The sequence below is a fragment of the Protopterus annectens genome, chromosome 5.part0, assembly GCF_019279795.1.
Source record: "Protopterus annectens isolate FY-2018-M chromosome 5.part0, PAN1.0, whole genome shotgun sequence".
In the NCBI taxonomy this organism is placed as follows: Eukaryota; Metazoa; Chordata; order Ceratodontiformes; family Protopteridae; genus Protopterus; species Protopterus annectens.
The window spans coordinates 1,947,335,238-1,947,347,722 of record NC_056735.1 but is presented as its reverse complement, the minus strand read 5'-3'; positions in this window follow the sequence as shown (position 1 = coordinate 1,947,347,722).

Here is a 12,485-nt window from a genome sequence, read left to right as displayed (position 1 = left end):
AAACACTAAATGGGTGTAGTATTCTCATCTCAAGGGGTGGCGAAAGCCACACACACTCTGGCTAGGCTTATAAATGCCCTAGGGCAGATAGCCTAGTATGAACCTATGAACCTATGAACCTAACTGTTCTTGGAATTTTTTGTTATCTGTTGTCAATACAGATGTTCTAATCATTTGGCCCTAAACCAGATTCCTTTTTTGCCAAAAGGGGTGATCACTTTCGAAATGTAAGAACCTATTTGAGTAAGTGGGCTTTCTATAAATACAGGATTCATAGCATCTCTTCCCTCTGTTTTTATATAGGTGAATATCCAAGTACATAACTGCTTCATCCTCTATTTTACTAGTGAAGCTTAGAAAATTTGTAGATTAATTAATGCATTCCAAAAATAGGAAAACAGGTAGAGTCTTACAAACAACCAAGAAGCATAAACAGACCTAATTAGCCTTATGTCAAAGCTCTCAGCTGGATGAGCAAATTCTGCCAACAGTATGTGTGTAGGTTGAGTGGCTGCTGAGATATTGTAAGTTGTTGACAAAATATGACAAACATAATTGTCCTCTATACTGAGTCAATGAAGACACCAAATATGATGAGACAATTTGTATCATTTAACGAATTAAAGTACACAACATTAATGATGCCTGCCTCCAAATCAGTGCAAGGAGAATCAAACTTAGAGGTAAGCCATCATTTTCCTCTAAGCCAAGTCAATGAAGACAACAAATACAAAATTGCAACCATTTATTAATTAAAATAGACAACATAAATGATGCCAAAAGAAAATAACAAGTCAGCCACATCATAACACAGCCATTAAATCTCATTACCATATTCTTATGCTGGTTGTCATAACCAAGCCTGTTCCAGTTGAAGTTTAAGTCCAGGTGCATAACTCAAGCTGCCTCAAACCTGCCTATAAATCCCTTAAGGCTTGCCTTCTAACCTAATCACAGCTTGCCGTGGCCAAGACGTAATACTACAGCTATCCTATCCTGACTGAAGAGGGCACTGAAACATAACTGGGGAAAACAAGGGGGCAGGAAAGCCACAAGGTGGCCAGCAAATGGCATGGAACCATACTGTCCCCCCAACAAATGGCTTCTCATCCAGGGTAACTGGAATTCCCCATAAGCTATAATGTTTAGCCTACCCTTCAAATAATTTTTTGACAGCCAATATAATGTTGAATTTAAATAAGTCAAAACCCAGACTGTTCAAGGCACTCTGTCCTGGCTAAATATGTCCAGCTTGTCTAAATCATTGCTACTGATCACTCAAAATCCAATTTGGCTGTCCACCCTAGGCACATAATTAATGAAATACCTGGAAATTTCAGTAGCACTGTTCTTTACAGCTCCTATCCACTGTAGATGTTGTACAATTAAAGTCAAAACAAAACTAAATCAGGTTCCTGGGAATGAAGGCTGTGAAGATCTGAAAAGATTCTGGTGAAAAGAATTCTCTTGAGGACTGAGATCAAATCATTCTCTCCAAGATGAGTAATGAATACCTTGTGCAAATGTCAAAGTGCTACCAATTGCCACCAAAATCTCCCAACAATATAACCAGGTCCTTCCTAACCAAGCAAACCACCAGACTGTCCATTTGCTATGTTCTAATAAACCAATGTGTCCCACCAGGCAAGACACAGTTTGAAGGGCTGTTCTCATGATAAAGGAATGTCTCAAGATCCAAACAAGTTTATTTTCTACAATACAAAAGCATGCTGGTATTGTCTAATAAAGGATAAATTGGTGTCAGACAACTATTGTCCTGTTCTTTTCAACAGCTCAGTGGAATAACTGGAAAAGTTAGATCAGATGCCCACCCTATCCTAAAAGAGTGATAAGAATACATACAAGAATCTGTGCCTTGACTGGAAAGAACCTTAACTAATCCTGAGTTGGCATCTGCTAGTTTGAACTGTCTACCAGTTGATGAGGCAAACAAAGGGCCCAACTGCTTACCTCTACTTACTACTCTGCTTAACTTACTTCATAGAAAGGTAAACTAATGAACTGCTCCATTTAGCAGCAAACCAAATTCCTTGAAAATAACTACCCATGATACAATTTCTGCTGCATCTGTGAACAAGTCAATCTCACTAGATGATATGCAAGCTGACTGCCACAAGGCTACTTCATTAAAATGGTACAAAACTGAGAATCATAGGCAAAGGTCACCATTGACTCTGTGTGTGAGGTGTACCCTACAATGTTTGTGTTTATTCCCTTTGAATAATTTAGAGGCTGGCAGCAGAAAAGCCCTGCCTGGCACAATGGCCTTTATGTAAAATTCTATATGCCATGAAGCTGCATAATGTTTCCTATACAAGCCTTACAAGTTTAAAGAAATGTCAGCATCATGACTCTGAACTGATTCTTGGAGCTTGAAAGAGACCTGGCAGGAACATCCTCTGCTAACTCTAGGAACATCAGCACCCTTCCACCCTTCAGACTTTATCTTCCAGCAAATTAACCCCAAAGTAAGGCACAAGTCCTTGAAAATTTCCATCCCTTCTGTGGCCCCCTCTATCAAGAAATCTTCTAGATAATGAACCATTGATTATAAAAGAAATCTTTGTCAACATGAATGTGAGGCTGTTCTGAATACTTGGGTACCTATTAGATGACCGAAGACGCATTATATCAAATGCGTCTTGGTCGAACTTAAAACAATGAAAACGCAAAATAACGAAGTGGCTTTTAAGTAAATTCTTTCCTAGGGAAATAATTTGCTTGGCTGCTTCCATTACTTTGCCATTTTTGGCACTGTAGTGCGATCTCGGAGTTGGTATATTTAAGTGTGGGGGGGTGGGGGGTGAAGCCCCCCACTTTATATATTATTTCAATTTCTTTTTTCTTTCTTTTTTTTTTTTTTTGGAACATCAATTTTTTTTTTCCTTGGAAAAAAAATTGCTGTTCTGAGTTTTCGAGATTGTAAGCTTTTGCTTACATGGGTTCGATTATTCATATTTCGCTTTTTTAAGCGTTCAATGATATAATATAGACTCGAATACTTCAAAGGTAGCACATGCTGCTGAACACTTAATGGGCTTTACAGTATATAAAAAGAAATTAACATTAAACTGAATCCCTAATAGAGGACATTCCTCCTGCCTGCCTGATATGAAGGAGCTGAAAAAGTGACTGGATATCAGACTTACAGATCCAGTGGTTAGAGTATCTCCTAATAATCTCTGGTCTGGACTTTTGACTGCTTTTTGACAATTAAGTCACTGACTGACAAACCATCAGAATGGGAACAGTGGTGAATCAACCTATGCTCCTGTTATGCCTTTTTAGGACCTAAGCCAATAGGGGAAATTTGAAATTCTGACCTAGGGCATTGGTGAAAGGCCCAACTTCCCTACCAGCTAACCTTTCATTTTAGTTAATCTAGAAGCTATGTCCCCATGTCCCTTGACAGACATAAAATTCTTAACTGGCCTAGAGCCTAACAAGACTGAACCAGCATATTTTATATCCTATGCAAAAACCCTCAATAATCAATGCAGCAGCTTGTCTATCTGGATACTCTGACAACCATCGGATCAAGTTATTATATGTTGATTGTGGAGTGAGACTTACTGAAATTGAACCTACCCCCTTGTGTTCACAAAAATGCTATGCAGCAATGCAAATGTGTTCTCACATGGGGTAGAAACATTGCTGAAAGAGGCATGGCCTGCCTTAACCCAGTATCTAACTAATGGGTGACCCCTAACACATTCAGGGTACAAAAGGACAAATTCACAGGATGGCCAAAGACAGCTGCCATTATTAAAAGCTCAATAGAATTTCCCTACACTTTGCAATATCCCAGTCACATTGTACTCGTGATTGTTAGGCTTATTGTGTCGGGATTTCTCTGCTCCCACCTGAGTAGCTTGTCTGAAGCCTTTAATTTTCTGTATCTCTGTTCATAAGATGACCAAGCTGACTCCCCTTTGACACAGTGAGCCTCACTGATAGCCAAAAAATAGGCAAGAAAGGCAAAGATAGTGCCTGGCGGAGATCCTTTTCCATGATAACCCCCATAAATACCAAAGTGCCTGAAGACCACACTTCTCCAGTCCAAGCCACTGCCTTGGTTGAATTTCATTTTCCAATGGCTGCAAGTTCTGCCATCAGGTCTTTAGCACCAGGTTAATCAGCATTGATCATATGCTGAATGATATCAGAATCCACTAAATTATATATGTCTGCAATTTCCCCCTATGGATTTTTTCCTTGATTTTGGATAAGATGTGAGTGGTAATGTGGGACACAGGAGACATGGCACTCAGAGTTTAACATGGATGGGAGGCAAAAACTGAGTGATGCTAACTTCTAGGTCATCAGCAACTGGAAAACAGAGGAGTGGTCTTGGACTGTTGATCAAATAAAAGTGGTGGGAAGAAGGTAAAGGTGGAGCCCTTCCCTGCTGACTGGTATACAATGCTGGAGGGGTACCAATGTTCTTTTTTTCTTAAAGCTAAGTTGAAAATTCAAGCACTGCCCTCATCCAGTTGGAAGTTGATAAAATCCTCAAGATACTCTCCTGCTGTCTTCCCTCTGTCAATAGCCTCCAAGTCGGCTGACTACCTCATAACATTACCTTCTGCTACAGCAGATACCTCAGCTAATATGACAGGATTGTCAAATGTAGCTGGAGCACCTTTCTTATTTTTCCCCTGGATTTCTTCAAAGGTACAGGCCACTGCATTAGCTCCTCATTTATAGTTAGCAAAGCTCTTTAACTGCTGTCCAATCATTATTCTTTCATCTGTGGCACCTAGAGATGCACCAACAAGCCCTGGGCTTCATGAGCTATCTTGTGCCATCTGTCCTTATGCACCTGAAAGGACAAATTACATAAAGGAAAAAATAGAGATTAAATAAAGTAAGCCAAAATGTATGTATTTATTTTTAATTAGCATATTTGTGAATTATATTACATGTATCTATTTATTTTGTTTATTTATTTATTGACTTAGTTATTTATTTGTTCCTTCCCTTCAATAGCTGGCAGACATTCTCTGGCATTGACCATGATTAACACTGTAAAAAATAAACAATATTTTAATCCAGATAAATAATAGTGTAACAGAAAACTATTTTATTGATATATAATCTAGTTCATATTTGCTGTTGTTGTTTTTATTAACCTTCCATGCAGTCTTTTCAGATTTAAAGTAAGGAAGGACCTAATACACTATAACCTGAAGTTTTATCAAATAATGCCAAAGCTCCACAAACGTTTTGTATGTGTTGCTGCTGCAGCATTCCAGAATGTTAAACTAAAATCCCTCACTTAGAAGGGGAAAACTGCAATCATCAGAGCATATCCAACATAAAACTCAACTGCCCAAAAAACACAGAATGCAATTTACCCCACACTAAAGGTCCACTTCCCAGACAAGCAAGCATGCCTCTGTCAAACCAAAAAATACTGAAATAATTAAGTAAAGCTGTGAGATGTCAGCATTATATCCTGCCAAGATGCATGACAACACAACTCCCATTACTCCATCATTTACCAAGTTAATAAGATTATTATTTGTCATCTGTCCCTAAGTATGCCTTTTCCCTTCTGTTACTTAAGGCTTTTTCCCTATTTCCTGCATTAAAATGTAAAAAGAGAAATGAACACAATCAGAAAAAAGAAAAACAAAAAAACAGTCACATTGAAAGTGGCAATATCCAAGCCACAGACCACTCGCATAGACAGACTGAGTGACAGACAAGGCCAGCCCCAACAAAAAAGTGGAAAGGAAACACGCTAAACCCAAATTTCAGTTATGTACCCTTTACTCTTTAATTCAACTACATTACTATCACATTCATTATTCTACTGGGTCATTCAACATCAAAAATATTCACATGCTCTTGTTTCAACCTACACACTTCAACACATGATAAACATTCCACTTACCCCATTCAGGTTTAGGAATCAATATTGCCTAACTTGTTATATATTTTTTAACAAGGAACCCACCTGGATGTTTGCGACTGATGATGGATTAATAACCTCTGAGCTACTGACTAGCAAGTGTGAGGTCGCATAAGGGACTCCCACTTAAATAACAGCAAGGAGCCTTTACCTCACCTCTGAATCAGTTTGAGGACTTTCAGGGTTAGTGTTAAGCCATCGTTGTTACTGTGTCTATCATGACTTATAAACTCCAACTTAAGACCTAATACTTAAAGAATACTAGTGGTGCTGCGGTAGCGTTGTCGCCTCACAGCAAGATGTTGTCGCATTCGATTCTCAGCTAGATCTTCTTCTGTGTGGAGGCATGCATGAATGGGTGTGCCTTCATTGAAGGTTGTGCATCAGGGCTGGTAACTCGGCACGTAAAAATCCACTACCAAACATTAGCGGACCGGAGTTCCGCTGTGGCGACACCTAACCGGGATAAGCCAAAAGACACAACAACCACTATAAAAATAATTCATCCTAAAATGTGTCCCATTTATACTACTTTACTAACTTCTATAGTGCTAGAGATATAAAATTTTGTTTGAAATGGAAGGACATAGTCTGATGCTATCAAAAAGCTTATACTCTGCCCATTGGAAGTTAGATTGCAAACTTCCAGAGCTCCATTGGAGGGAATGAGTTAAGACATCCAAATTTGTCTTAATGTTTAAACAACCAAATAAAGATGTATTTCTTAAACTGACAACATATACCATTCCCAGTCATTGACAGAATCCCAAGTAACTTCAGCATTAGTTACTAAGAGACACATTGCTCTGTCAAAAAAAAAATAAATAAATAAACTGTATATATGTCTTGAATGCCCCACAAATAAAATAGTTTGGAAACATCCAAGCATTTAGGAAAAAACAGTACAAAAAAGGAGAAAAGAATAAGAGCAGTGACTGATGTCAGAAAAACATCAAGAACAAGTAAAAGAGTACTGCAGTTTATAGAATCAAATCAAACTGATTTTGCATAAATGACACCAAGGATTCAGCAGATAATGCACTTGCGTTCTGTGCTAGAAAAACAGAAAGCTGTGGTTTCTCTTCCCACGCTGGCTGATTGGATTAATTTTCAAATTATTGACAACACAGTGTATATGTAGGGGGTGCTGCACTTCTGAGTATGCCATCCTTCAGAAGAGACATGAAACCATCTGCTTGAGTTGATGGTAGCTCAGATCAATGTAAAAGATCCCACAAAGAGGGAAGTCTGCTAGTGCCCTAGACAAATTTCATCTAGTATTATAAATATCACCTCAGGTCTTGACTGAAACGAAGTCTCCACCCTAGCGAGACTAACCCAGTCAAAAAAGAATAAATTAATAAACTAAATTCAGAAACTACATAGCTATTCAAATAGGCTTTATCAACATAAAGAAAACTGAGAGTGCTTACTTCAAATGACTTAAGCCTAACCAAAAAATAGGACTATGTGATGCCTTAGAATTACAAAGATCATCTTTGTCTGACAAATATCTGCAATTTATGTACAATTCCTGGGGACGCATAAACACAGATAGATAGAGAGAGGGAGAGAGAGATAGAGGAAGAATGAAAGAGTAAGTTTGCCATGAATTTTATTTTTCATATTTTCAGCTTTATTATGACATCCTTATAGGTAGATCTAATTAGCATTACAATAACTTGACCCATTGCTTGAGCTTCATGGACTGTATGAAATGTGCATTGAGAGTGATCTCTTGTTATGGTATGAATCTCTCACACAGAGAGCTCAATGGCAAATTTAGTATCTACCACTCGAGTATACAAAATATCCTTAGGTTCTTCCTTTGGATCTTGTTTTTGAAATCAAGGAACTTATTGACAAACAGCAGGACTCACACTCACACACATGCATGCACATTTTACTACCTGTACTAAGAACTAATTTATTTCAGCTTTAGCATTAACTTTTGTAATCGCAGTAACAGGTGGCCCCATGATGGGCCAGCAATATGATGCCTCGTTCTAATGGAACTACGTTCTCTAAATAACTGAATGTTCATTAACAGCATTTGTCTTAACAAAAGCAGAGAATATTTAAGTAATATGATTTCCATTGGATAATAAGGATCCAGAGCATGTTACCTTGTGTGTAATATGGTCTGACTGTCTGCACACCTTCTTCGTGTTATCATCTTATTTGAAGTGAGATGCGAGTGATCCATAACAAGGAAGATAATTACCCCACTTAGATTCTTGTAGAAGACATAGATTATGAGAACTAAAAATGGAGGCTTCATCGAGTTTGCTTTTAGTTTTCTTCATGCAGTCATTTCTCTTTGTCAGTGTCTTATAGTCCCACAACAAAAAAGAAGAGGGAATAAATTCCCACAAATGAATGACAAACAATGAGATGAGAAGTTTCTTCTGCCGTGGTCCATATCACCTACAAAATAAAGCAGGGACAGCTGACTTCCAATTTTATTTTATTCTTAGATATATATTGCACACTTTATATAGCATGCAGTATGGTATATAGCAAGCAGAATGGAAACAGCAAGCAGAGCCGTCAACTGTCCATGTCATTTCCTTTTAGTGTCTGCAGTGCAATGATATGGCTTTCAAAAAGTTATTTGTTTTTTTGTAGACCTTGGAGTGTCTGTCCTAATTTATTAGATTATTATGCCAAACTGTTGATAATATTCATATTCATTCATTCATTCATTCATTCATTCATTCATTCATTCATTCATTCATCCATTAGTAAGGGCTGGTGTTGACAAGATTCATATTGTTTCATGACTTACTTTTCCTTATAATTACTTTCTTTCTTTTTTTTCAATTTTGGTGAATACTAAAACTTTCATTCATAATTACCAATCCTTTGATAGATTACCAATCCTTTGATAGACTGTGTAGACTGCTGTGTTTGCATACTATTCATGGTTCTCTGTGAACCTCATATGTGATATGTCTGCACTATCAAGGCAATAATCATTACCTTCTGTGTTTATATTGTTTTACGTTTTGCTGTCATTGCCTTTCCATTTTTTTTTTTATTCACTACTGACCATCATATGATTTTTTCCCCATTTTTACAGTTTATAATCACTAACTACTCTGCAATGTTTAAGCGGAGACACCAGAATCACCTTGATGTTTCTCTGTGCCTTACTACCTACCCGTTTCCCAGTTAAACATTTAAAAATACATCCCATAGTACCTTGTTTTTTGTCCCAGACAGATAGACACTATCATTCTAGAACAGACCTTTCTCATTCCAGTTGGATCACCTTACTACTTGTCATGATAATTATTTACTAATACTATAATACTAGCTATTTCATAATTCTTATTTCATAATCCTACATTACACAGTACTTCATGCCTCTGGCTGCTGACATGATTATGCATCATCCCCTTTATATAGCATACAATATGGAACAGACCATCTAAGGCAATCTGTATGGTATATGTCCTTTTCAAGTCTTTATGCAAAGGTGCAGCATTCTGAAATTACCTTGTTTGCTGTCCTAGATAGAAGTATCATTTGCTTGGTCATTTATTTATTCTTTCATTCCCTGATAACTTGTTTAATCCAGTTTGGAGTTAAAAGGAAACTAAATCAAAGGATTTATCCTGGGATTCATTATGAGCAAGGCAGAAAAACTATTCCTATAAGGGGAGGTATTGACAACAGAACAGACACAGACTTATTCTCGTATGACATACAAACCTACAGAAAATCCAGATTCATCCCACCAAAAGTCCACAAAGACAGAAGGGGGATGTGAACACTACAGACATAAGCCACCCAGATGAAACACAAATTATTTATGGCAGCTGTGGATGTACCGTGTGTGTGTGTGTGTGTGTGTGTGTGTGTGTGTGTGTGTGTGTGTGTGTGTGTGTGTGTGTGTATATGTGTGTGTGTGTGTGTGTGTGTGTGTGTGTGTGTGTGTGTGTGTGTGTGTGTGTGTGTGTGTGTGTGTGTGTGTATGTGTGTGTGTGTGTGTGCCTTTGGGTCTGAGTGCTTCAGAATGAGGTGTACTGTGCTTGTTTGAGGAATGATGTGTGTGAAGTTTACTATCTTTGGTTGAAAGACAGAATATATTTGAGTCATTTCATTGACTCAAATGGCTGTAAATCTGAGTAAATTTTGCCACATGCCGAATATTGTAAAAATGATGCTTGACATTTGAAATAGTTCAAATTTTGCTGTAATATCACTATTGAAGTCAATATTGATTTTGCAAGAACCTTTCACTTCCGTGCTTTTGGTTTTAAGTATTCGGAAAGTTGTGGTTCATTGTTGCCCTTGTGATTATGCGATTTTGCAATCCGTGTAAGCTTTGTTCAACAAAATGATCGTAAACCATGTGTAGATATCCATATGCATATGAATCTGTGTAAGGTATTGAGTGTGCATTCATGTGCAGTTCTGTGCGTATGCCAGTTTGTGTGTGTGTGTGTGTGTGTGTGTGTGTGTGTGTGTGTGTGTGTGTGTGTGTGTGTGTGTCTACATGTGAAAGTCTGTGTGTTTGTGTGTCTGTGAATCTCTTAATATATTAAGTTGATGTTGTAACTCTTCTAATTGAGCCTGTGCTCTGATGTTATAAGGATACTGTTAGTTACCCATTAATGTGATAGTACATTATCCATGAAAATGCAGTGTCCGGGGGATCCAAGATGGTTGTCAGTCAGTAAAAACATAATCCTCGTAGCTCCTGTCATAAATCTATATATAAACTGAAAAAGTGAACATTGTCAAATAATAAACAGAAAACATGTATAATGCCATTAATATTAAAAGAGAACTGGCTTGAATAGCTTATCCTAAAAAATGCTGCACAGCTGAGAAAAACAAATTTAATTCATTTTCACTCCAATGATCCCTGATATGTGCATACAGGTCTGCGCTCCATTGGAAATAAAGAAAAAGGGAAAAAGAAACTTTACAAATTAAATATCATGTTAATTGAAACAGAACACATAGAAGCTCAAGTACCTAAAACACGTTTATCACAAATAGCCTGTCCTGAAAAAGAAATTATTATCAAAAGACAAAGAACAGTAAAATAACAGCAAGAAACACTGAAACCAAATTTAAAAACAAAAACTGACTAGCCTTATAGTTTAGATGAGTTGAGGTCTGTGCTCCAACCCCTGCAAGCAGAACTACAGAGCTTCTCGGCAAAGCTAACTTGCTTCGGAAACAGTCTGGATCAAATAATAAATAGACTTGAGCAAATAGAAGCAAAACCACTAAATAATGAAATAAAAATTGAAGATTACAAAAAGGCCTAAAAATAAAATAATCTTCCATAAATGAAATTCAACAAAAATGAATAGACCTGGATGCCAGAAGCAAAAGAAATAATGTTCTTATAAGAGGTGTTCCTGAACGTTATGAACAGTCCCAACTACAAAATGTCTTCAAAGAAATTTTCGCAGCATTTCTTGACAATAAAAAGTTGGCTCAAGAAATCTTTATAGAGAGAGCTCATCGAGCGATACAAAAATCACAAACTGCTGAAAACCCTAGAAAAATATATGCTAGAATTCTAAACTTTCTACATGCTAAAAAATAATCTCAGCAGCAAAATACAAAAAATACACACAATAGAAGGGTCACAAATTAACTTTTGTTCAAGACCTTCCACTGCAAACTAAATAAAAAGACAATTACTTTCTCCTTACTGTGAACACACCTAATTAACAAGAAAGTCAAACTTCAGATGAAATACCCTGCTATGCTTATCTTCCAATTTAAAGATCAACAATACCAAATACCGGGACAGGCCAAATCCACTTTCCTCCAGGCTTTTAGTGAAGTTCCTCTTTCTTGAAGATTGAGGGTGGAGGCTTTGTCTTCTGCTTGGTTTCCTTTATTCTGGAGATAGTGCCTCTTTCTCATTGTTTTTAATACTTTCAAATTTATCTGTTTTTTCTTAATTTTTCTGACTTAATGTGCACAGTCCCATTTCATTTTTAGACTTTTGTTGACACATGGGTGCAGTGGTTCTCTTTGAAGGAATGTGCTGCATATTATTTGCTCAATCTGTAAACAAGTAATCCCAACATAATCTTTGCATGCAATGGAAATTCACATATTTTACTAGTGAAAATAACAATGATACATTACATGAACAGACGCTCATTCACACGCAGGCATGCACATACATACACACACACACACACACACACACACACACACACACACACACACACACACACACACACACACAAACACACTCACAACAAACATGTATGCACATGTATGGGTATGAGAACTGTAACAAGTTATGTTTTTTGTTTTTTACGAATATATTATAAAACATGATCTGCCAGTGTGGAATTCAACACTTACAGACCAGGTCTATTCTTAATTTGAATGCAGGCTGAAAGAAATGAAGTAACAGTTTTACTTAGTGTAAAGTTTTTTTTATCTCAGAACAAAGATTTAGCATTTTTATAAAGATAGCGTAACTTAATTTGCAGACTCCTAGTATTGGGGAAATTAATTTTATTGGTTTGAATGCAACAGTCTTAGCTACATTCCAACA